Source organism: Lepidochelys kempii, chromosome 12 (genome assembly GCF_965140285.1).
Source record: "Lepidochelys kempii isolate rLepKem1 chromosome 12, rLepKem1.hap1, whole genome shotgun sequence".
NCBI lineage: Eukaryota > Metazoa > Chordata > Testudines > Cheloniidae > Lepidochelys > Lepidochelys kempii.
Genome location: NC_136391.1, coordinates 40083064 through 40104693, shown reverse-complemented (window position 1 = coordinate 40104693; position 21630 = coordinate 40083064). Strand labels below are relative to the sequence as shown.

The following is a 21630-nucleotide window of genomic DNA, read 5'->3' as shown; positions in this document are numbered from 1 at the left end:
GCAGAAGTAGGTGAGAGGCTGGAATAGTGGGCATTGTAGGCCAGAACTAAAGTGCACTGGCAGAGCAGCTATGTGTGTGTGGGGGGGGGGCAGTCCAAGACTGGAACAACAGGGGGTGCCACAAGTCATAGAATATCAGGGTTGGAAGGGACCTCAGGAGGTATCTAGTCCAACCCCCTGCTCACAGCAGGACCAATCCCCAACTAAATCATCCCAGCCAGGGCTTTGTCAAGCCTGACCTTAAAAACTTCTAAGGAAGGAGATTCAGGATTGGTAGAGCTGCGTGGCAGAAGTTACACGGCTCCAGCCCTAGTCAGGGCTATTAATTCCTCACTTTCATCAGCAAATTCACCCAGAACACAAAAAGACAGCCCGGAGTACAGTATCATTAGACAGCAGCTCTCTATCCTGCTTTGGCTATTTTTCTTAGACAACATTCAGGCCACTCCAGGGTACTGGTCCCAAGTTGCCCCGTAAGTACTGCATTTTCCCAGGGCTTGCCATGGCACTACTGTATTGGCCATTCCTCGTGTCCCCCGGCCTTGCTCTGGCTTTTTCTAATGCCAAGTTTTTCATTGTCTCTCTTCCCCTGCAAACATTTCTGGCCATAGTTAAAGAAAGTGTAAATGTTTCAGCCTAAATTAAAATCAGTGGCAAGCTGAGCTGACCTTTCTGAAGCACTGGGGCAGATTTTACTGCCAGCAAATCCCCATGAGTGTGACGGAAAAGGAGTCAGAGACCTGCTGGCCACAACTTGCTCTTATTTTCACCCCCATCACAACACTGGTAAATGCATAACCAGTTACTTCCAATGGGAAACTAGCACACCAGCTGGATTGCGTCTCTCTCAGTCCAACGAACCTGCCCCTCCCCCTGGCATCCTCTTCAAAGCTGCAGCTGCCTTCTTTCCAGTCCCTAAAATGTTCTGTAATAAGTCAACAGCTCATTTTAAGCCCCTGTCTGCACTGAGTTGATGCACATCATGGCATGTTCTCCCCCTCTACCTCCGCCTTTTCACTGAGAGTGAATTTTGGTACTTGGGGAAATAAGTGTCTGGCCGACTGACGTCATCTAGCCGCCCACAGAGCAGGTGTAGCAAGCGCTTCCTCTTTGCCCTTGCCAATGAGACGCTGGGACTTTGAGCTGCGGAGCCACCAGAGGGGTGAGATCAGTCACCCGTTCAGTCTTTGGCTTCTCTTTGCCAATAAGCTGTCACAGAAATTTTTCCAAAGGTGGAACGGAGCTCTACCCACTAGCCTATCTCACACTAGCACCTGGGAGTCACCAGACACCAACGTCATTCAGTCATTCCCAGCCTAGCTGGATTCCAGCTGGCAACCTGGATGTGACAGGGCCCATTTACCCATCCTCTTATCCACCTGTCCCCCCACTTCCTCCTGTTTTGACTGTGCTCCAACACAGAGTGGGACGTGTCTCGCTTCTGCACAGCTGAACACAGTTTTATTTCTGCTTCAGATCCTAACTACAATTCACGCTTTTCTAGAGTCATCATTTTGCAAGAATAATTGTCTAGCAAATTGTTTTACTGACTCCACAGTCGACAGTGAGCTGCTGTCGTAGATCTTCTAAATAAAAATTTGTGGAGAACAGAATCAATCTATCTAGGGGCATGCACGGCCCCGCCCACCACTGTATTTCACCCCCTTGACCTGTGAAGTAGAGAGTATTATTCCCAACTGAAAGAGGGGAAACTGAGGCAAAAAGCATGACTTGTTCAAGGTCATACGGGGGTCTGTGGCACAGCCGCAACCTCAACCCGGCTCTCCTGAATGCCAGAACCACAAGGCCAGCCTTCCTCCCTCCCTTCTCCAAAAGTTGCTGCTGTTTACCAGAGCAGAGCCCAAGGAAACCCCAATGCTAGAGTGCCTGGTGAAAATAAGAGGCGATTAATTAAGAGGGGAAATCCGCTTTCACTGAAACAGACCTGTTATCAAGAGAACTTGGGCTCTGATCTCTTACCATGAGTGATATCAAAAGTTCAGCTAGCAGCTATGGGGCTGATCCCCAGTCAGACAAGATGAACAATCTCAGCTAACTGACTCATCGTACACAACTGATTGTTCACTGGAGATGCTAACCTAATGTGCAGTGAATTCTGAACATTTGCATAGTATGCTGCATTCCTGGAATTGATCAGAGATGGCCTTTCTCCTGAAGGGGATTCACACAGCCTTGCCAATGAGGATGTATGGGGATGTATCTATTCAATGAAATGCTAGATGATAGGCTAAATAACAGAGGCAACTTTAGCATGATTTAAGAAATGGAAACGAACAACATTTGTCACAGGTGTCAGCCATCTTGGTTAGGAGGAAGCTGCTCCAGAGGTAACTGGCGCAAACTGTAGCTAAAAACCAGTTATTAGCATCTCCAGAATCCTACGTTTCTACGCAAGGCAATACATTGTCCACACTTGTACGAGTGCCATGCTTAAAAAAACAACCTGGGCTGGGGGTAGGACACACCTTACCCTTCTATACCAACTTTCTTCCAAGCGTATCAAAGTGCTCAACGAACAGTAATTAATTAAAACGCACCCAATGAACTATTATCCCTATTTTACGGGTGGAGAAACAAGGGCACAGAGAGGTTAAGTGACTTGCCCAAGACCCCACAGCAAGCTAGAAGCAGATCCAGGAGTAATATACCCAGGAGTCTTGACTTCCACACCCCTGCTCTTGGCCTGTAAACCCCGCACCACCAGCTTCCTTTTCTGCTCATGGTTTTCCTTAGCCCAATGTGCTATCATATCAGGTGACATTTTAGTTCTGTCTACAGCATATCTACACGGGGAAGGAATATTTAATGATGGGCTCTTCAGTCTAGCAGAGAAAGGTAGAGTAGTTAACCATTGGAACAATTTACCAAGGGTTGCGGTGGACTCTCCATCACTGACAATGTTTAAATCAGGATTGGATGTTTTGATAAAAACTCTGCTCTAGGGATGATTTGGGGGCAGGTCTCTGGCCTGTGCTCTGCAGGTCAGAGTAGATGATCACAGTCATAGAATACCAGGGTTGGAAGGGACCTCAGGAGGTCATCTAGTCCAACCGCCTGCTCCAAGCAGGACCAATCCCCAAGTTTTGCCCCAGATTGCTAAATGGCCCCCTCAAGGATTGAACTCACAACCCTGGGTTTAGCAGGCCAATGCTCAAATCACTGAGCTATCCCTCCCACCCCACAGTAATCCCTTCTGGCCTTTGAATCTAGGAATCCTCTCTTGAACATTCCTGCAGCCTCAGGGGACAAGGCCTAGGACAAGAACGTTAGCAAAGATGTCAAACGCATGCTAGTGGCATCTTTCCTGTGCACAACAGGAGAGCTGCAGCTCCAAATAACTTGCAGCCCAGTCTTACAGCTGGGATGACCATGGAAAATCTGCACAAGGACGCACTCAGAAACAGTAAGTCCTAGCTACCTGCATGGACTGCTCAGTGTCTCTCAGATACCCTGGGAGAATCCATTCTGTCTGTTAATGGAGAGGAGGAGATTGTTTCCTTCTAAGTGTATTTCACTACTGCGGCCTGCTCTGTTTAACAAAGCTGGGCAGACCCTCATGTACACAGGATTCCCAGTGACGCCAGCGAGCCCTGAGCGTGTACTGGGGCCACAGGATCAGACATGCTGAAATGAGACAATGTAACTTCTTACAGTCATAGGGAACCCCCCAACACTATATTCAGAGTGCCTGGCATTTACATGTCAGAAACCAGCTTTGCTTGTCTGTTTCCACTTCCTATCTTCTACCTGATCCTCCACTGCCGCTCGTCAGCTTCTCTCAGCTCATTTCGCTGCTACTGTCATGGCCACATTTTTTTACAACACAAGGCTCGCATCCTTCCCCTGCTTTGTTGTTAATTAGCAGCAACACCCAACACCCCAGATTCCATAGATGTCTATTGGGTCATAAGTGTCCCCTGTCCTCTGAGCTCAATCCCCACTGGCATGGTCTGTAAAGCCAGAAATCTCTTTCTGAACCCTGCTCTTTGGACAGCTCCCACCACATGCTGACTGAGTGTATGCCCTGTAAAGTGACCAGAGAGCACAGGGCAATGTGGTGTCAAGGACCTGCTACCCCACAAATCCCTCACAAAAGCCAGGTGCTGCCTCTGAGGACCCTCTCTGGGATTTGTCCCCGGCCATGAGGAGTGAAACTTGTTCACACAGATTTGCAGGATGACTTCCCTGAATGCAATGGCCCCAATAACCATTTGGCTTTTGCATTAGGAGCCAATCTGTTCAAAGGCTCCATTGGCATTCCTGTCCATTGAGGGATCGTGTCTGACTGGTTTCCACTGTGATCATTAATAAAGCATCAAAGGCTGCCGAGAGGAGAGACAGCGACAGAGAGGGAGAGTTGGAAATTTCTTTAAAAAACACATGCATATTAATAATGTACAAATTATTCATAAGGAATCCGATTCCCCTCCCCCGACCTTCCCGGGCTCCCCTTTCCCGGGACACCAACTGAGCGATGTGGAGGAGCCGTCACACCGTGCTTCTCACCTTCCCAACAGAGCCGCTGGGACTAGATTTGCACAGGGTGAATATGCAGACATCTCACTTCTTGAGTACAGAAGCCCAAGGGGGAGACATGAAATGTACAATATGGATGTTGCATATATCTTGGGACTTTGACGGCGAAGAAATAGCGCCTTAGTGGTCCCACTGGCAGCAGATGTCCTTAGATGCAATCCATTTGACTGCCAAAGAACTCCACTGCACCCACAGAATGGCAGAGAGATGCGAGAGCTGGAATGACAGGTACAGCTAAGAGAGCCATTTCTATGGTTAGGAAATGGGCACATCATTTTTCAGAGGAGCTGGCTGCTTTCCATGTAGGTCCCATCAATAACTGAACAGCATTAGAGAACCTGAGGAGCCTCACATGATCCTTTGTACTGGAGGCAGGGGAGGACAAAATTCAGGGTGAAATTCACCCTCAAGCATAGAGCCCACACCAGGCTTTATGTATCACTGAAGCCCCATTTATATCCTATGTTAAGGGGCAAATTTCATCCTTGGTTAAGGTAAATTAAGCCAGATTTCTGAGGCAGAGCGGGGGCTGGATTACATGAGCAGGTTCTGGTTTTCCAATGACCCACTTCAGATTTGACCCGGCTCCCAGCAGAGTTAATGAGAGAGTTGTTACTGACTTGGAGCAGAATCTGACCCCTAGCAGTTAAAGTCCTGTAGCAGGTGCAGGTGTCCCAAGAAGCCAATACATTAAGGATAATACAGGTGACTAAAAAACCCCCAAACAATATCTGAAAATAATAGCCAGCTGTCATGCTTTGTGGGTCAGAGTCTATCAAGGCAGACTGCAATCTTTACACCGCTACAGATTTGTACCTGCATAGAATCCGGAGGTAATTTAATGGCTCAGAAGAAAGGAAATAAATCCATTGGAAGGGAATAGCTGTTTGTTTACATATCTTGCCATGAACATTACCACGAGCAGCAGCACCAGGTGTATGTGCAAGCACCATTTATTTACATAATAAAATTGCCAAGTAGATTTGTAGCTTAGGGGCACCCTTGCCGCTCAGTGCGCGTGCCTAACTCCCATTAACACTAATGGCAGCCGCTGTGCGTTCACCAAGCAGAGAACAGACCCTCCGAGTGCCCTAATGGCTAATTTTAAGAGAGGTAAAGATGCAAATGTTTCACTGCGTTTGGCTCCCCCCGCCCCACCCACACCATCAGGTGGACCAGAATCACAACACAGTTTGAATCTGAACATCCTGCTTTCCTCTCCCCCCTGTTTGTGAAAGCTGTCAGGTCTGACTAGGAACTCTTGGTAAAGAAGGGGTTAAGCAACCCAACTGGGCTCTCAAAACTTCTCCCGGAGACCCCTGGAGCACCCAGCATTAAAAAAAAACGCCTCCAGCCTGGAATGGAATTCTTGTCATGCTTTGAACTTGGAAGCCTGTTTGTATTCTATGCACAGCAGCTCAGAGCCTGCTGTCAGAGCCAAGCTGCGAGAAAGGGCAAAACCCTGCCGAGATGAAAGAATGCAAGGCATTGGTATAGCCTCCCTCTGGCGTTTACACCTGGAAAAAAAAAACCCACTCAAGGGCATCTTACAGAGAGCTGTGCTAATAAGCCACTCCTTGCTGGAATGAGCAATTCAGCTGAGCTGAGGAAACCAGAGATGCAGCAGTGAAGGAGACACGTTGGGAGCTCCTCTAAGTATCTGGGAGGCAAGGGGCTTCGGATAAGACAATTCAGATTGCAAATGACGAATACCGAGCCGCCCTCCCCACTCTCCCTGCCTTTAGCTAGTGGAGGTTCACTACTGGACTGGGATGAGCGCAGCTACTCCTCATTCTTTATTATGAAGCAACAATCCCCACTGTCTTTATGGCTCATGTCTAGGTTAGAAAAAGCCTCCCTGAGCCTCTTGTCAGCAGGATGAAAAGAACCTGTGCCAGAACTCCTGTCGCTAGCATCTATCTAGGCTGTTTCCTTACAGGGCAGAATGTCTCATGACCCTTTAATGTTTCATTTTTCATTGTGTGAGTATGTTAGATACTCTTGCTCTGCACAAGCTTTACTCTGCCCCAGAGCACTGGTAATACCCCTCAATGCTGAGCGGTAATACTCACACAGATTCCTGTCCTAGCCTCACTCGTCTCATGGTTCAGCCTCTGAACCTCAACCTTGATTTCTGATCAACAGCACCTTACCCTCTCTGCGTCCCAACGGCTCCTAGCAATGCCTCTGCACCCAGTCCTGGCCTGCAGGTCTATTTGCCAGGTGCATTAAAGGGGTTTCTTGCCTTCCTTGGAAGAATCAGCTGTGGCTTGCTCTGCAGGATGTCAGACTAGAAAGACCAGTGGGATGAAAGAGCATGGAAAAGCCCAGGGTCCAAACTGATATTCTCCTCTCTTTTAAACAACACCGCAGCTCTCGTTGTCTAATAGAGGCTTAGCTTAAAGAACGAAAGGGAAAACCCTACTGGGCCACCTAGTTCCCAGCCTGGTGCAGGACTGCCCCTAGGATATACCCTCTAGTACTCTGACCAGTCTCGTTTTAAGGGCCTGATTTTTAAATGGCCAGAATCTGCCCACGGCCCCACACAAAAATATGCATGTAATTTTCCATCTAATTTGCATTAAAATTACCAGGGCAAACTGGGTATAAACATGGACCAAGGGTCAGTTATGGGTCACAGTGGCCATTTCAAGGTGCAATCACCAGCTCCGGGTATGCAACTGCAGTAACCGTGTACAAATTAGGTCTGCAATTGCACACACACTTTCGGAGCACAACCGGGGGCTTTTACCTTTTTGAAAATGAGGCCTGGAATGCCCCCAAGTAATGGAGCTGCCAACATTTATCCTGGGAGACTCCCCCACTCCAGCACTTCCTACCAGCCCTGCCTGACAGCTATCTTCTCTCCCACCCTCTTGTAAGGGCTTCCTACCGGAGAGACATTTGTGTTATGACGTTACGTTGTATTGCATTACCACACTCCACGTCACTGTTCTGTGTGGGTCAGGCTTTAAAATAAGATGAAAGCAGACCTCTAGGCTGTATCAGCCCCATAGTTCTTGCTCAGGAAAGTAAACAAATAGTTGTCCAACTTTATCCAATGCTTTCTGCTTCTTTGGCAGCTCCTAAATAATCAATATTTCTGGAAGAGATTCCATCCATTCCAAAGACCGATTGATCCGACAGACAGACAGCAGCTGGAGGTCCAAGAGCAGCCATGCTACTTGCATGTCTAGGTCACCATGCAGAACTTTGTGCCTTATAAAGTCCCTCCATTTCCCACAGAAGGATGTGCTGTGCAGTCTGCAGATGGGTCAAAAGAGATGACGTATGTTCTTGCCAACCACTGTAGCAGTGGGTATCACCTCCCATCAGGTATTAAACATCCACTTCAGCACCTGCATATCACAGTGTATGCAATGCCAGGGTGTACAACAGTAACAGGTCAGCTGTTCATCTTATGTCATAGACACAGCTTCCTGGTTTGACGTGAGCTGCGTGGACAGAAACAAGATCATCATACCACACTGCATCATGCTCTTGTTCCATCTCCACCGGACATGACTAGCTGATATTCTTCATTTAGTCTGAGGCATGTATGTACATCACTGAGAAGTCCCAGCCCTGTGCTCCAGGTGCCTTTGACAGATCTTTAAAATCACAATCAGTACAAACGAATAGTTCTAGTAGCATCAGCTTCACGCACAGAGCCAAAACTAATTGACAGTGGGAAGTGTTATCCCCCATCCTCTCTCAGCAACCCTCATGCAGTCCTCACGAACCCATCTGAACAGAGGGGTTCTGCAGCATGTCCTAGCAGCCAAAGGATTTGGGCTACTTCAGACAAAGAGGTGGAGGGAGGGGGATTCATCTACAAAGAACAGCCCCTTGCACAGAACTTCTTGCCCCGCCATTTTAATCAAGGGATTCTCGCTCAAGTCCCTCTACTATCACACCAATGGCAGTATAGAATGAGAAGAGATGCAGACTCTCAGGTGGAAAAGTACCAGGACATTTAACTTCTCAAACTTCACTCAGAAGCCAACAGGTAGCCAATGGGAATCACAGAGCAGGTGTCATGTGCTCACAGGAAACCCTGATGAGGGGTCAGGCTGTTGCATACTGCCCCAGCTTCAGCCTCAGAATGGATCTGAGGTGGAGCCCTGTGCAGAGCACACTGCAGCAATCTCACCATGTAAAGGTGTGGATGCTTGGAGAGAGGCCCTCATCTGAGAGAAAACATCACAACCCCCTGGCCCAGCCCAGGAGATAAACAATCAGGTACAAGCAGAGGCCAGCGTAGCTTTTTCTCATCTGCACTTAGCAAGGAAGTTGTATCTTGTTTCCAATTCAAGTATAAGCTCTTTGGGGCAAGCCCCTGTGCCTTTCTGGGCATTCACACGGCACCCAGCACATCCTGATTGGAGCTGCTATGTGCTACCAGAATACAATAATGAATGGCAGGCACAAAACCTCAATCAAAAGGGAAGATATAACGCCAGGCACATCTTCTGCTTCCCTCCTTCAACGCTACCTGAATCTCATCTGGGCTGATGCTCAACTAGCTAGCCCTCAGCATGCTCCAGTTCCCCTTTCCAGGCTGGGAAAGGGACTCAGCTGCTCCCCCAGGGTCCCAGGAGAGGGAGACACAGAGTTGGGTGACAGCAGCATACCGAAGTTCACATGGGTTTCATCAGCATATATGTATTATCTTTCTCCCCTATACTTCGTCACTTGTTTTCGTGGACTCTCTGTTGGGGAGGAATGGTGTTAATCTATATGCTTGGACAGTCCCAAGCATGTTGTGGGTGCTACCTTAATAACTGAAGGCACAGTAACCCTTGTCTCCTCACTTACATGCCCTAACAGCCTTCTTGATATCCACTAGTGAGATATGACGCAATTTCAGGCTACAGAAGACTTCCAGTGTCTAGACTAAGGAAGCACAGATTGCTATGAAAGGCACCATATCACCATAATGGACTGGAACAGATAAGCAGCCAAACCTTTGGATGCTTCTCTGAACCAAACGGCCAAGCCTCTGTAGGTACACTCATCATTAACAGGAACTCATGGGTGACTGACATGACACAAGCAGGCTGAGCCTCCTTGCTACTCACAGCCAGAATGACTGCAGATGGGTTTGCCCAAAGGACAAGCCAGAAAAGAAGCTGGGTAAGTAAAAATTTGCATTTAAATATTTATAGAAATCCCTGCAGATGACAAGATGAAAAAGAAAACTCCAAGAGTAATAAATAAGTAAACGCTCCAAGGTGTGGCAGAGTAGCAGAGCGTTGTCTGTCACTCAGCACTTTGAAGAGCTTGGCTATCGTGTGTGAATTGCTAAAAATAATAACTAATGATAAAAACATTAGAATAAAAACCTTTGCTCTGCTCCTGCCCTTTGCAGAACAGCGGAGGGATCAGTTACACTTTAGCTAAAGAGAGCAATACCTGTTCTACCCAGTGCAGTGGCCTGCCCTTGTCTCTTGTAAGACAGATAATTAAATAAGCCGTTGAGACAGTGGTGGGAGAATGCTGATGGGGGGGAACTGGTGAAAGATTTCTAGCATAAACTGTTTGTTTAAATATACAGGAGCCCCTTATATTTTTGCTTACAGCATAATACCATTAGTTGTGAGTAAATATGTTCTCAATTGTCTTGACTGAAACCCACGGGGATGGCTCTGTTGAAAGTAAAGAGCCTGGAGCTATCACTTCCTATGATGTTATCTGTGCAGGATTAGAGAGCGGATGGGAAGGATTGCGAGAGGGAGCCTCTTAAAAGTTAGAGGCATTTGGCTCCTTTTCAAGCATTATCGTCAGCCTGCTCTACAAACACAACACAAAAGTGTAACCACTTAAAGACATTTGGTCTTGGATTATGTCCGTTAAAAACAAGACATTACTTCCATATACCGGGGAAAGGGGAGAAATAAGGTCAATGTAATTCACTGATTTGTCCTATGAGCTGTAATCAATTTGTGCAATTCCACCACCTTGCTTTTGTGCTCCACTTACAAGTAGGCTGGATTATGTAAATCAAAATGCTGAAAAACTGTCCAGCAAGCTAAACAGATGGGTGGGCACCACTGGATTGCCTCAAGCAACAGTAAGAAGACAGGGAGGAAGAGGAAGACACAAAAGAAGCAGAAGAAAAACAGTCTGAAAGAGAAACGAAGAAGGAAGGTAGGATTTAAATCAATTTACTCTTGAATAGGGCATCTCCTGCAATAATGAGATCTAGTGTTTGAAAATAATCACCATCAGCCATCCATCTACAGAAGAGGGGAGGTTCCTAGAAATGCCACAGTAACCTTTCCCATTGATGTGCTGATTTAAGTTATGCTCCCCTTGTGAGGTTATGTGCAAAGAATTCCAGCAAGGGGGAGGAACCTGCCTGGCAGCTGGGATGTGAACCTGGAGCGTCATCAAATCCAAAGGCAGCAGCACAACCTCTTGCAGACATCTTGCCAAGCAGGAATGGTGGCACTTATGGTAGACAGTCCGTCAGCCTCCACCATCTAGAAAGTGAAGCTATTACAAAGGCAGTGTTGTAGTAGCCAGGTTGGTGCCAGGATATTACAGAGGGTGGATGAGGTAATATCCTTTATTGGACCAACTTCTGTTGGCAAGAGAGACAAGCTTTTGAGCTCACACAGAGCTCTTCTTCAGGTCTGGGAAACGTACTGTGGCAGAGCTCCAACCTTGTCCCCGTGGGTCCCGCGCTTCTAGGCGGTTTATGCTAGCCTCAGAGGCTCATTGCGACCCTCCACGTAGCCCTTCTCTCTCTAGGGCCAGGGTTACAGTCTACTGAGCCCTTTTCATCGTAAGCCAGCAAGGAGGTTGGTGAGAGAACTCCCACAGTCTCTGTTGTCCCTATGGGCTTATTCCCGAACAGTTTAGCCTCCTGTCCTGACAGGGGCCTGTCTTCCCCTCCCAGGAGGTGTTTCTGTAGTGGCAGGTTGGGGGGAACCCAGGCCTGCCCTCTACCCCGGGTTCCGGCCCAGGGACCCTAATGGCAGCAGCTGTAGGCAGCCAATCTTTCACTGCCAGAGTTGCTACATTTCCCTGGGCCACTTTCCCACAGCTCTCCCGCTTCTCTCTCAACGCCTTCTTCACCCTTACCTTAGGGCTCCCTTTCCAGTGGCTTGAGGTTGTTTTCATTACCCAGTCCTTCAGCTGCACTTCCTCTCCTCTGGCTCCCCTCGACCTGACCGGAGTGAACCCTTTTATAGTATCAGAGGGGCCTTAATTAGAGTCAGGTGTTCACATTAGCTTAAGGGCCTCACCTGACTCTTTGCAGGTTAATTGGAGTCAGGTGTTCTCATTAGCCTGGAGCAGCCCCTACTCTGGTCAGTCAGGGAACAGAAAACTGCTTATCCAGTGGCCAGTATATCTGCCTTCTACTGCTCTGCTGTACCCAACTGTCCTGGGTCTATCACAGTACACTCCGCATATATTTTGCAGTCCTGAAGAAGAGTTGGTCCAATAAAAGATATTACCTCACCCACTTGTCTCGCTAAGCCTTTACAAAGACTCTCAGCAAAACTGTAGGTTAACTCCTGCCAGGGTGGTTATCAAGGCTGAATCTTTAGCGCAAAACTTGGGCACGAAAGTTTGAAAAGCTAAGCCTGTGCTTGGCTTTGAAAAGAAATAGAGAACATACTAAGCACAAGTGGTCTCGACAGACTGCTGACCCTCCTTTGGAACAGTGAGCTGCCAGACTGACCTCCGCAAACACTGAACACTGCTTGTGATTGGACGGCTCTTTAAACTCAGGCCACCCAACATCCCCTCGTCATCTTAGTATTTGGCTTCCCCACGGTGAAGCTTCCCACTCTTGCACTGTGCCTTCTCTTCGAAGAGCTGCAGTACAGTGAACCCCTCTCACACATTCTCAACCCACTGCAGACACACTCCCCTTCAGTGCTGCATCCTTCTGGTTTGCCCCAAATCCTGCTACCTGTGGCCACTGCATGACAGCGAAGATACAATCCTGTGAGCCCTGTCTCCCCATTTACCTTACCATGAATATAGCCCCGCTAGAAACTATGATGACCCCACTGAAGATAATGGGAACTCTGCCACTGATTTCAATGGGACCAGCATTTTATCCCTTTTCCCCCCACTAATGTTACTCAGGTATTTTGTCAGATTACTGGCTACTGATCCTTCCCTGTGAGAGAGCGGCTCCTGCTTCTGGGTAGGCACAGAGGTGCTGTATATGCAGAACAGCAATACGTACCCACAAGAAAGAAGGTCTAATCAACAACCCAAACAGCAACGTCTACGAAGTACAAGCAGAAAGGTGATTGGTAGGCCCAGCTCCTCGTGTCAGCCCACTCGCTCTCCCACTCCAATTCATGTCTCCCCTTAACTCCTGCTGCTGACTTGTCATTCCTGTCAGTGGTACTTCCACCTGGCCTATAAGACGCAACTGGTCGACTGTAAAGTATAACTGAGGAGGGGACCCTACACTCCTGCCCTGGGAAGGAAGGAAAGGTCGCTACCAACACCTGAAACCTGAATGAACTATGCCCTGACTCAGAGAGCTGGACTGATACGCCAAAAACTGCGAAAGACCCAGGAAACCAGAATTGACAGCCAAGAGCCTGGTTTTCAGAGGTGCCAAGCACCTGCCGCTCCATCAACTCCAGCTGGAGCTCTGATTGCACAGCACTTCTGAAAACTGAATCCTAAATCCATAGCGCTCTGGTAAAATCAAATCTGCACCATCCAGAGCGTGCGATGCAATTAGAGATTAGCTTTTTAGAGCCGTACACAGACACTGGGCCCAATCCTGCTCTCACTGACAGCGATGTAAATCTGGAGCAACTCCCTTGACTTCATACAGTGGTGACTTACACATCCAATTAAGGAAACACAGAGCTTCAGGTTTGCTACATCCCAGTGCACCTAAGACTTGGCAGCCATCAGAAAACCCTGAAACGTTATTTCATTAGAGCACGGTCAAACCTTCCAACCAGGAGGAACTAACCCGTAGCAGTAAGAAAGAAAAGGGAATTCTCTCCTGGAAGCAGCATCTGGTACTGGTAGGAAACCAAAAACCATTTCAAGGCCATAAGGAATCTCTTAACCTAGTACACAACGTTGGGAATTCCTAGTCATCTGAACCACACTCTCCTTTTTAATGACGAGGTCGGAAAAGTTAGCACGTTAGCCACCATGACATCTTTATACTTTTTTATCTTAAAGATGGCAACTCTGTGATAAGGGCTGGCTGGAAGCACAGGCTCACCTTATTCTGGGTGTGACTCCATTGAGCTCTCTGAAGAGACACTGGGAATGAATCTGGCCTTCTGTCTGCACACCAGGAAGATTCAGTCTGATGTCCTGCTTAAAACCATCAGACATAGCTGTGCTTCGGGTGTGGCTGTTTTCTTGGTGCGTGAGTACACTAGCTTTCCACCTCTGCAGCCCTGGGTTGAAATTAAGAGAGGCTCACAAGTGAAGTGGGTCTGGTGGTCTCAACATGATCCTAAATGAATATGCGTCCATATCGCTAATTCACTGTATTTTAGCTCAGCCCAGGGAAAGGCCACAAACTGGGCTTTATTTCCAGTCAGACACCTCTAGGCACAGTGACCCATAGTCACAATGCCTGGTTTGTGAGCTTTAATAGTGTAACAAGCAGAAAAAGAAACTCCCCATCCCAACCTCAGAGGGAGCCAATACCTCATCCTGGGGGCTCACCAAACCAGTAAGTCACTCACAACATCTGCAACAGATTATAATTAAGCAATAATTTTTTAAAAATAGAATTTGTATTAGCTGAATTTATGACTAGGAGAGACATTGCAAACAAACAGAAAAATTGCATATTAGGATGCTAATTAGATGCATGTCTATTTATAAACTGCTTTGATCAGGCTAACACGTTTTCCGTTTCAGGTGTCAGTGTTACGCCCACAAACATAAATGATTTCATTGACTGGGAAACACCTGCTTATCTCTACAGATAGGGAGAATGCCAAGGAAAGTCTATGCCAAGGGAAACACATTGTGGGCTGCTCAGTGTCATATTGCTATCCCATTTTGTGCTTGGTGACATGATGAGTCAGATCATGTCAAAGGGGGAATGGAAGCATATTCAGACTGACCCCAGCCGAAAAAAACAAGGTGCTATAAAATGTTTGCCCCTTTGTCCAAGATAATTCACACAGATACTAGATATCTTTGGGCTGGATGGTAGCAGCAGGCTTTGCCTTATTCATCAGTATAAGGGGTGTCAATTTGTCATGGTAAATTTGGGGTGGGGATGGCAAACTTCATGGGTTGGCTGGGTTAAAATCATCAAGCCATGGAAATCAAAGGAAACCTCTGACTGGCTTTGTTGGGCCTTTCAGAAGTTTTAAAGAGGTGTTCGAATGCCACTGGGAGTCCCAGCTTGTCCCTTTTTTCCCACGTGACCAACCTAAGCCATCTTAGCTAGTAATTTAGTTGTGCCAAGAACTTTCCCTAAATGCTCCTACACTGAGCCACTGGCTGGACTGAATCACAGACAGAAGAACCTCAAACCAAAGTTACAAAAAAAATAATTCAGATTGTGACCCAGTGGCCTGTGTCCCTACTGTATACTTACAACAGTGCTTAACCAAGTTTGCACAAGAAGGGCAAGTACAAGAAGATGCTTAAGAGATGTAGTACATAAGGTCTGCTTCAGAAAATCACGGGGCCCCTACACTCAAGATGAGATGTGTATCAATAGCAAAGAACCTGGGGTTTCTCTGGAGGGACTTGTGAGTGTTATCACTTTATACAATTGTCACGAGTGAGCTGAGATCCCTACGATTTGTTGCAGTTCCTATGAGGTGACGGAGAAGCCCAAACTGGAAGCATTGCACGCTCAGTGAGAGCACGTGCAAACAGCCTGCTCATTGCCCAGACTCAGCAAGGCTGCCCTTAGTTTGAAAAGGCAGAAGCATCCCAGATTTGATGGTACTTCTTGCTTTCTCCGATTATGTTTTACTCTCAATCTGTTTCTCCATCATTTCTCTGATCCCCCCTTTCCACTGTGGAATGTCTGGGGGGATTTTCCTACCCAAAAATAAAGGGAAAGCTATTCTCGGATGTCCCCTCTCTTCTAAAGCACTAAATGGAAGGACTTTAGGGGTGTGTTTCGAAGAGGCCTTTTGGCTTACACGAAATGTATTTGATAGGGGAATGGGGGTTTCATGACCACTGTAACGGGATCTGGCAAGAACTCTGAATGCTATAACAAGATTCAGTAACCTGAAAAACAGCTACAAGGGCTGTTGTTTTTTTTAATAAGCTCAAAGTTAGAAGCTTAAAAGAAATGAGTCATCATTCTGAAATGCACATCAAACAGGTTAAATAACTCTTACTTTCTTAACAACATATTAATCAAAGTGCACTGATTCTTGAAGCAGATTCTGCTACCGTCGAGCCTTCTATCTTCTCAGCCCTGATGTATGCATTAAGAGAGTTTTATTCTGACAGATCCAATATAGCAATCAATAAAATCTTATTATACGGAGCTGAGATACAAGGATTTGCAGCAGGATTTATGCACTACCTTCAAACCCAGTGCTATTTCATGTGTCTGCTTGAACCTGTAATTGAAAATAAATCTCCCCATATACACCAGATTCTAATTTTCTGGATGTATGGGCAAATCTGACTGGAAGCCAGCCTTCCCTTGGGGAGAATGCAGCTCTGCGATCTTCTCTCTCACACTATTTCAGGCCATTGTTTTGCCAGATTCCTCAGGACAAGGCAGCCCTGGGTTCCATAGCACAGCAGAGAAAGGATGCATGGGTCAGACCAACAAGACTTTGGGCACTATACTGCTTTTGGAATCCACACAATCCCTCAAATCCTTCTGTCCCCCAATGAGGACTACTCAGGACTACATATTGGCTGCCTTGATGAAGATCATCACTTACTCGGCAACGACACTGTAAACAGCTTTTAGCCTGTACAGGTACCAGAGAGCTTGGGCGGATGAGTAGAGGAGGAAACAGAAGAACATAATGTTGGTAATGACCAGGGTAATATTTGTAGACCAATATTCTTCAATCCATGGGGATTGCTTTGTGGTGGTGCAGGGGATGCACATTTGGGTCTGAGTTTCTCTCTCGTTCCCCAGCCCTGCTAGGCTAGCTCACGGTGAAGGATTCACACTGAGAAGAGAGGGAGGACCTTATATATTTTCCTGTGGATTTGTCTCGCTCTGCTAAGACTCAGCACTGCTCAGGTATATAACAATAGGTGGATACCCAGCAGTCTCTGGAAATGGCTGGAGGCCTTTGATCTAGGTAGCTCTTTTGATAGCATTAACACAACACAAATAATCAAATTCACCCAAACCAAAGTGAGTGAGAGAGACAGACAATGGCCCCAGTGCAAATCTAATGAAATGAAGGGGAAGGCAGTAGCAGTAAATAACCTACATGACAACAACAGTTCAGACTCTTCTCAAAGGATCGTGGGACTATGCATGTCATGAGGTATTGCCAGCAGCAGGGTTTTTTTTAAAACACTGATTCCTTTAGATGTCTCTGTCCCGCCTCTTAAAATGAGAACATCTGTAGAAGGATGTAGATATGTGTTTCTTGAATGATGAATCTATGGGCTTGTCTCTTGTTTGGAGAAGGATAAGGGACCATAGGTGTTACTGTTGTGTTGAGCTCCTTTCCCCTTCTTGGTATAGCTTTCATCAGGAGCACTGAAGGGAGCTGTACCTTGCGTGAAAAAGGCAATGCTTTAGGGGGCTCGTGGCCACACTTGGCAACATCAGTTTTCACTTCTGTAAACAGGGAATGATCATCCTCAACCCGCAGCATGTTTTTGAGAAATGCAGACTCCATGGTCCTGCCTCAGTGCAGGGAGCTGGACTAGACAACTTCTTGAGATCCCTTCCAGCCCAAAGTTTCTGTAATTCTGTGACCCAGACCTTCTCCTTTCAGAGGGGAAGAAGGGAGTTTCATAAAGGAGCTTTTGGTAAAAAGGGAAAACAGGCCACCGAAGCAAGAGTTAACCCTGCTTTCTTTTTCATTTTTCCTCCTGTGCTTCCTGAGAAACATACGGCAGCCACATTTACAGAGACACCGACCAGACAAGGAGGAGAGTATTGGGCAAGGCAAGTGAAGGGAATTGGGAGCACCCAGAAGAGCTGAAGAGACTGATCTGCCTGAAGAGTGAGCCTGTAGCCGCAGAAAGTGAAACATATGGTCGCTTGACAGATGCCGGCAATAGGTAGTTCTGCAAGTCCTGAGCTGTTACACCTCTCAAGAGTGTTTGGTAAATGGGATTGGGCTTTGAAAACACTAATCCTATCTAATGCGGATCGTCCAGCCTGAGAGTGGCGCATCTAACAATGGTGTCAGCTGGAAGGGCCTGGTGGAGAATGAAGTAGTGGGGAGGAAGTTAGGGTTTAGGAGGCATACAGTACAACAGTGAAGTCCTCTTGATTCCAAATGACCATGAGTGGTCCCAATAGCTATCAGGCAAATAACAACCGTGACATGGAAACCTACGGGATGAAGTAGCTTTCTGATAAAATAATCCAAAGTTTTTGCAGACTCAACCTGAAGGATTAATTTTGAATACATTAAATTGGTCTATCCTTCCAGCTGGAATGAGATGGTTGATAGCAAGACACTGCAAAGCACATGTCCCTGTAGGTGAGTCTATGAGAGCCTTCACCATCACAACAACAGATCTCAGTGAACAACCAGGCTCCTTCTTCTGTGCCTATGTTTATGTGGTGCCTTAATAAAGAACACAAAGGGGTGGAGAATTGACTGTATACCCTTTTTTGAGGGCACAAAGGAATGAAATTGTTGCCAGTTGCCCTTCACTGGTGATTTTTTTGGGAAGGATAATAGCATTGATACTGTACACAACCCAGAAGTGATGAACCTGAGCAAGCATGCAGGCATTCCAACTCTCGGGACTTTAGAAAATAAAGAAATGTTTCCAGTGTACATCCACCAGGAGAATTTGCTTCCTCATTCTTGCTCTCTGGTGGATTACACAATGCACAGGGCTAGAGGGGAGTTTGTATTTCTGCAAATTCTACATCTCAGCTTCATCCAGATCATCCTGACAATGAAACTATTGGGAATGGGGGCTAGTTCCGACTTCCTTTGATATGGGACATTATGCTTTTTGAATCAAGATCGGTTAGGAGGCTAGATCACAAGAGTTCTCTATCTCCGCTGTATTCTCCAAGAACAATGAGACTTGACTGGCCATCTTGAGAGATTTAAGGTTGAATTTGCATAGCGATGCATGGGAGCTGAGTGCACAAAGCCTGTTATCTGGTAATTGTATCAAACATGACACACTTCTCTGAACACTCTGCAGTTGCCACTTGTTATGTGTGAAGATCAGCCCAGGATTTGCATTCTCTGCCTTGTTCTACCATCATCACAGATTTTATTTTATTGTTTACTACACTCTTAAGTGTCATGAGAGCCACGGACAGTTGCATGTTTCTCCCTTCTTCTCATCCTCATTGTGTAGACAGAGACATGTCAAAGATGTGCCTTTGTTTGGATAGACCCGTCACAAGGTGTAGCAAGAGTGACACTCTGTGCTTTCCCTTGCAGTAATTATTCTTCATTTGTGGACCTGCTGGTTTCTAGGATTGTCATTAACAATCAGCTGAATGCTCAATTACAGCTCAGGAGTTATGAGTGATAGCACTGCACACTGTTTCCAAGTTTACTCTCCTCACATCTCATTTCTACTCCCGCTGAGCACACACTTCCATATGTCCTTGAAGAGTGCTTGAAAAACCTTGTCAATAGCCTGCGATCACACTAGGCTGGGTCCCTCATCCGCGCTAGACATCTGCATGTAGCGGTACCTGGGACACAGATTAGGGTTTTAGCATGCTGATGTTTTATCAGTGCTAGAGGGATGTTAAAACAGTTCAGAAACTGAAGAATCAGAAGTAAAGTCACTTCCCTCATCCAAGAGCTGTGTCCACATGCACACACTTACAAATATTAGTGCATTATCTGTAAATGATCACTGTACTGTAGCTATATTTTATCTCATTTGCATTCTAGCAGTATGCCCTCTACTGCAAAGTTAATGAACTCCAGTTAACACATTCAATTCATTCTTAAAAGCGCTCTCAGTAACAGCCACCTAGCTACAACATACAAAAGCTTTGGCTCTATTGAATGGCTTCTTTCAAGGATTGGGAGCTCTCCATCTTTCAGAATGAAAATAAATATTCATTTTCAATAAGCAAACATGATGGTCTAGGAGGGGCTATGGTTTCACTGCCGATATAGCACCTCTGGTTATTTGAGCCACACTAGCCCTGGAATAAGCTTGCATGACACCTGCAAAGGACGGGGGAAAAGGTCCGAAGAAAAAAAATGCAAGAAAGATGGGGCTGGGGAAAACAGAAGGAAAAAATCTCAAAATCCCCCCCGCTCCTGCCAACATTGCCACAAAAATATTAAAGATGAAGCCAGACTTGGTGGATTGCTAGTGGGAAAATCTCCCAGGCACCCTCCGACCCATCCCTCACCCACTGCTGTTCTCACTTCCCCCAGTATTCCTGACTGATAGGCTTAATTTGGCTAGTGAAAGGGTTAAGTTTAATTTATACTGATTTCTATTTAATATCATTCTCTCCCTGTAGGAGCCAGCAGCTGTGAGCTGATTGTACTCTCTCATTATGCAGTCTGTATCGCTAATGGCCTGTGACAAAGGCATGGCATCTTCCAGGCCTTACCCCCGAGAGCCAATTAAACACACATACTCCCTTCCTGTTTGCAGCACATTACAATGAAATTAAACCGAATTTCAGAATCATTTTCTCCTAAAGACATCTCTTTACAATAATTAATGCATGCTATTCTTTTGCATTTGAAATATTCATCAGGAGCGTTGACTAAAAATTTTTCTAAAGCTGATTGCCCTGCACTTTGCAGTGCCTGCTGACACCGTGTCATGAAACACCGCTGCTGGCATGATACCAAGATCAGTGGCAACACTTGCGGTGTCGCAGCTCCATCATTAAGTTTAAAAAAGTAAAGCTTTTCTTATGCAACACAAAATAAGCAAACGGGCCACAAAGAGGGCACCAGAAACTCAGCCCAGAGATGGCACAGCTGACATGCAGCCAGGGGGGAAATGGAAAAGCCAGTCCTAGTTATGTTTAAAGCCCTGGGCGAATACAAAATTTGTATCTGCATCCGATCCACGGATATAAAACTGCTCTCTGCGGATTTGCAGTGCTCTAGTTGCGTTAGGGTTGGGTATATGGAAATTTAAACCCAACCCAAACAACCCTAGCTGGTTGGCCACCCACAAGATTGATGGTCAATCAGGCTGGATACAGAGAGGACAAACATAGTGTGTGGCTTTAGTCTATAATTCAAACAGCACATTGCCACTAATAGAGATAATGGGAACAGAGCAATACAGAGATACTACCTGGCCGATTTAACATGCCAAACACAACTTCACAAGGTGTCCTGCGGTGTCGTTACACTGAGACTCACTTTGGGACCTGGCTATTTTCTTACTGTACCTACATTCAGAGTGCAGCTCCGTGGCACCAGGAATGCGGAGCTTTGGCTGTGCACATTCTGAGTTTATTCAAGGAAAAATCACTTCTTTTCTGTTCAGGAATTGTCAGCAGCTTCTCATTTTCTTGAATTTGTTACTGCATGTTAGTCGCCAACAGTTCTGGGAAATAATGCCTGATTGGGAGACTGGGCATGAGTGTTTGAAATTCAGCCTGTGCTGGTTTGGGCTGAACCTAGACATTACATGGTTTTGTTCATCAGATTGCTGCTATCAGAGCCTGTTTTAGAGCAGGGGTTTCTGTTTCCTGCTCAGAAATAGTCTACCATCCTGGCAGGAATGGGACTGGCAAGCAAACTGTATTGGTGCCATTGGAGACACTGTAACTTGGTATCCAGAACAAAATGAATAGTAGACCTGGGTCTGAAACAGTTTTCCCGTCCAATGAACATTGCTGAGATTTCAACATTTTTTCCTGTCCCAAATCAGGGAAAAAAGTCAAGATCTCAACAATTCTCATAAGCCAAAAATCCAAAACAAAAACCAAAAAATCATTTTGGGTCAATGAAA

At 46.3% G+C, this 21630-nt stretch overlaps 1 protein-coding gene across 6 annotated transcripts in view; it reads right to left on the bottom strand.

Annotated features, from left to right (window-relative positions):
* The window catches only part of ACSF3 (acyl-CoA synthetase family member 3), a 105968-nt gene that overhangs the window by 22714 nt on the left and 61624 nt on the right, over window positions 1–21630 (bottom strand). The window lies entirely within an intron of this gene.